The 5,458-nt window shown below is 40.9% G+C and overlaps 1 long non-coding RNA gene across 1 annotated transcript; it reads right to left on the bottom strand.

Annotated features, from left to right (window-relative positions):
• Positions 1-4,386: 4,386 nt before the first annotated feature.
• LOC103650806 (uncharacterized) lies at positions 4,387-4,958 on the bottom strand. The gene is made up of 2 exons (XR_564393.4): positions 4,855-4,958; positions 4,387-4,772 (listed from the first exon to the last, which is right to left on the bottom strand). It is a non-coding gene; the product is annotated as an uncharacterized lncRNA (long non-coding RNA).
• Between the last annotated feature and the right edge of the window lie 500 nt (positions 4,959-5,458).

Genomic DNA, 5,458 nt, shown 5'->3' with positions numbered 1-5,458 from the left:
CGTTGTAATGCAAGAACTGAGAAATGATGTGAACATGAGATGGTGGAAATGTGGAATCTTTTAAGACGAATAATTCATATTATGTGTTATGGATTTATTTCAACAATTTAACAATGGTGATTTTTTTAGTGTTTACTGTTAAGAAATAGTGGGTGAAAACATATAAACGGGCTCCTTCATATGACATCTGTAGGGCACACGAAAGTGCGCCTCCTGTTCTAGTGGACTGTAATGCTGCAGTCTTCAGGTCCTTCAAAAGAATAGAAGAAAGCTGGATTACAAAATTGCATGACTATTCAGAATCTCAGATATATGTCGTTCGTCCCTACCTTCCTGGTGTTGCCCCCAGGACCTGAGGGGGGGGCACGTGGGCGGACGCCCTGGGCCTCTAAAATGTTGGGCCCTCACTTAAGTATATATAGGTGAGTACCCGCGCGTTGCAACAGTAACATATAATATCATGATAACTTATATACAAATAGATTTATATATAAATGGGTGTTATACTGTTATGAGAAAAGTTTTTGTAATCAATTAGCGATCCTAACCATACATAAATTTTGTTACTTGAATTTAGCTATTTCACCATTACATTACAACCATCATACAGACTTATATATATGATTTTAATAATGTCATGTCAATTGGATCATTTAAATGCTAAGACTATCTCCATAAATAGTTAGGTACATGTATGCATACAAAACATTTGGCAAAATGTTAGTACCCTTGTGTTTGTTTGTTTGTGGTCAATAGTACGTCTAGAGGAAAAGCATAAAAATAAATGGGTGAGTAAGAGTGAAATAGGGATGAGTGCAAGTGCACCGTATAAAAAACATAAAATGTGTACCACGATCACGATGTAAATAATAGCTAGCAAGTTTACACAAAAATAGAATACAGCGAACATCTTCATTAGAAACCGAGGATCCATGATAGAAATAAAAGTTCCCTAGTTTGAACCTTTGTCAGATGGATTCTCCTACAAAATCAAACACAAAAATCATTCCAAGAAGTAATTTTGGTGGTGCCTAATAAATAAAATCAAGACAACAAACAACCTTTGGGATAGAAAAATGAATGTCCAGCTTTCTGCTCAAATGTTTGTTCTGCAATGCGCACACTACATTCTGTGCTGCTTTGATTTCAAAATAAGATATCATTACAAAGTCGATGCGCTTTGTTTGCGATGTAAGGCCATCTTCAGCAGCTTACCCATAATCATATTTAAACTCCACTCTGTGAACAGTACAGTCTATAGTGTTAAACAATGTAAAACAGTATTTTTGGGTAAACTTTAGGTGGACTGTTGCAAACGGCCTAAAGGGTCTGGATGTGTCCCCATATTGCTGAAATAACAATAGACCACAACGAGGGTCAACTTTTCAGTAACAGATAAATACATGAAGGGGACAAAATCATAAATGCTATGCATATATTTACAAACGCTACAGTTGATACCTCAAACATAGTATGTAAAGCAAACATACAGTACATATCGCATAAATAAAAAAATAAAAGCAGACAACTCACATTGAACTGATAAAACACATTCCTATGAGAAAATTATAAACTCTGATTAAGTGATTGATGTTCCAACCTACAAAAATTGAGAGGGTTAGAACTCGGAAGCATCTGATGTATGGTTCACTAACCATTTCAGTGTCTGAATTCAATGATTAGTGTAAAAAGCTAGATCCACCCCTAAAATCAGAAATGATTTGGAAAAGGAAATGTCGAATGATTATTAAGACACCCTCAAATTCAGAATGTATTCAATAGAATAGCAACATTGTAACAAACACACTATTGAAGAGGCAAGGAATATATGAATAAAATACAAAATCTTCATAACACACATTTACCAACTTGAAAACCCCACCACGAACATTATTTCAAGCAACATTCCTCGCAACACATAGAACATGTGGCCATCTAAAATTTATAGAAAACATATATCATTTCATAATGGGTACATTATTAACACAAAATACACAGAGTAATAAATTAACGAGTATCTCCGCTTGTGGAGCATAGTACGAGGTATATGCAGGGACGACATGAACTCTTTGTTGATCTTTGTCATCCCAAGCATTAAGTCGGACATCAACTACCATGGCCATCTATGGATGGCATCCTCTATCTTAGAAAACATTATGCATGGACTATTTGTAGCCTGCTATGCAATAAAGTGAAATGATGCAATAGATGGCTAAACACAATAAAAACTAGATGAAGATCAAATCAGCGCGATAGGAAGTTCAAAAAATGAACTATTCCATCCAACTACACCTCATGATATTTCATTTACTCCTATGTATTACTAAATATATTTTAGTAGTTCTACACTACCGGAATCGAGCGCTTTGCCGAGTGCCTGAAGCACTCGGCAAAGCCTGAAAAACACTGGGCAAAGTCTTTGCCGAGTGTGACACTCGGCAAATAGAGCTCAGTAAATATTACATCGGCAATGGCTTCTTTACCGAGTACTTTTTATCGGGCTTTGCCGAGTGCCAGAAGGTACTCGGCAAAGAAAAGTGATTGTCACGGCGTCGGGTGACGGAGACGGCACCTTTGCCGAGTGTTCTAGGTGACACTCAGCAAAGAAGTTACCTTTGTCGAGTGTCTCCTAATACACTCGGCAAAAAAGTTACCTCTTTGCCGAGTGTCTACCGACCTGCACTCGGCAAAGGGGTCCACCAGCGGGGCCCTTTGTTAGGTTCTTTGCCGAGTGCTATAGGAGGCACTCGGCAAAGCCTGCCTCTTTGCCAAGTGCCAGGGCCACAACACTCGGCAAAGTAGCTTTACCGGTGCCCAGGTGTTGCTTCTCTGCCGAGTGCTATGACTCTGACACTCTGCAAAGCACTTCTTTGTCGAGTGTAACACTCGGCAAAGTGACCAGTATACACCTTTTTTTATTTGTTTTTTCTATTCCATCCAAACAAACAAAAGATATCACATATACATCACAGATATCACATATACATCACATATCTCACAAAGACCATAAATCAAACATAAGACACTCAAGAACATAAGTCTCATAAGTCTCAAGTTCTCACATAAGTATCCAACACAGCATTACCAATAAGTTCTGAAGTCTCAAGTATCTCATAAGTCTCAACACTAAGAACATAAGTCTCATCGAGGTGGGCGGCTGGACTGGTGCGGCGATGGACTGAGCGATCCATGAGGGTTGTTGGATGATGCCTCAGATTGTCCCTACATAGAGAAGAGATTGCATGTGTTATACCAGATGCATTACCAACATCTAACTACAATTTTGATACTCATAGGAGTATGGAACAGAGAAGGGTCAACTGTAGGGAACAATGGAGGTGGCGGAGCGAAACCCTATGTGGCGCCAATGCTCTGCATGCACTGGAACATCTTCGCCATCCTCTGTTGATCTGTCAGGCGGGCCTCTCGCTCCGCCTCCCACTCCGCCATCATCCTCGCCTCCATCTCTTGATGTTCCCTCCTCTCTTCTTCTAGCTGGGTCTGTAATATTGCAAGCCAATGTTATAGTAACTCAAAGAAAAGGTATATAACTCAAGGAATGACGAGTTACAGAAGCAATAACCTCGAGTTGCTATATGCGATGTTGTGAGCTGTCATGCCGAGGTCGTATGGCTGGACTCGAGCCCGTGCTCCTTGCTCGCACCTGAGACAGAGTGGGAGTGGACGACGAGTCGATTGCCCCGTCAGCAATCCAGTACCGCTCATGTCTCTTGCCTCCTCCGACCCTCATGAGGACATCGGGTTGATCTGCTCGGTCCTTGGATCATATTCTGGGCCATGAACCTCCTGTGCCATGGCGGTGTAGTTATGAAGGCGGCTGTAGACGACAGGGTTGCTGTACGCCTCGGGCCCGTCATCCGGGTTGTAGGTGACGTCGGACGTCGTCTTGCCCTTATGGGCCATAGCATAGGCCGAGAAGATAGAGCAAGGTTGGCCACCATGTGATGCCGACTGCAAGAAAAACAATGAGACAGTTAAAAATAATATCTAATCCAATGTTATATACCTAAATAAAAAAAGAAGGTGTACCCATGCTTCTGCATATTGGCCTAGGCTGCAAAGCGCCGAGCATTCGGCAAACACCCGGATTCCGGTAGGGCTACCGGGAACAAGTTTTTTTAGGAATACAAAGGATATTGCTGGAGCTAAATACCTTACTCGTAAGTGTATGCATAACGATATGTTCTAATAGAAGGGAGCACTGTACCAGGAACAAAATAATTAATAAGAAATGTTTTTCTTGCTTATCAGTATCAAAGCATAAAACTAAGAGAAGGTATGCAGAAAACTAACAAGTATTTTTATAATTAATTACATGAGAATCAGTCACCCAAAAAAAAGTTTCCAGGGAAGTAGAAATGCATATGCATCTCCAAAGACAAGATTGGACACATATATTAACTTTGAAAACAAATGTTACACATGCAGCTCTGGTCCTTGCTGCTAGCCCGTTTTGAAACAAACAGCGAACAATCAACTACAGAAACACTCAAATTATTGGATATTCAGTTTGGGCATGCTAATAATTAAGCTAGATATAGCGGCTCATCCCCATCATGTAAACGTGTTGCTTCGCTCTTGCCCTGGACATTCGAAGTTACACGTGCAGACTCTGGTGGGTGGTCGTCTGCCTTTGCAGAACCCGCTGGTGCCGATGCCAAAGTGAATGCACGAGTCTCCGCAGGCCTTGTCGCTTTGGCATAAGGTCAGGTAAAATGGATTAGGCTTCGTGCATATCTTTGCCTCCGCACCTACGTACAATCATAAACCAATCAAAGGTCAGAACCATGTAGGGCACAAGTTCTTCATTAGAAGGTTGTTCTAGTTACTTACAATAGGACGATGCCATGAGGAGCAAGACCTGGATGAAGATAGCAGCGATCACTGCGTCCTTACTGGATGCCATGGCGATTTGCTGTGAGGAAAAATTAGCATACAGCTTTTCCATATTTATAATGGTTTCTTATATCTCTGGGGTACGTTCAGTCGTCTAGATAACTATCTCTACCTATATCTCTATCTAGATCTAACTCTAGCTATCTATAGGTAATATATCTACTCCCTCTGTCCTAAATGAGAGAATAGGAAAACAATTTCCATGGCAGCCTTGCTTTGTTTTAAAACTAGTACAATGGCCATGCATTGTGATAGCACATAAATATTCGATAAAATTTTAAGGCACAACAATTACATAAAAATGAATAATACATATATTATCATTGATCTCAATATCTCACAAATTATTTGCAAACAACCAATACAGAACTAAACTCAGCTTGGGATCCAGAGCGCTTCCTCCTCTTCTCTCTCGGCACTAAACTCAACTCGAGATCCAGAGCGCCTCCTCCAATATCCCGACTGTTCAGCCACTTCGCCAGTGGCGATGTCTCCTCCTTCTCTCCCCCGATTGACTTGCCCCGCTGTCTCCAGAGACGCG

This window comes from Zea mays, chromosome 3 (assembly GCF_902167145.1).
Source record: "Zea mays cultivar B73 chromosome 3, Zm-B73-REFERENCE-NAM-5.0, whole genome shotgun sequence".
NCBI classification, from domain to species: Eukaryota; Viridiplantae; Streptophyta; class Magnoliopsida; order Poales; family Poaceae; genus Zea; species Zea mays.
Note: the sequence above shows the minus strand (reverse complement) of the source record. Positions and strands in the feature narration are given on the sequence as shown.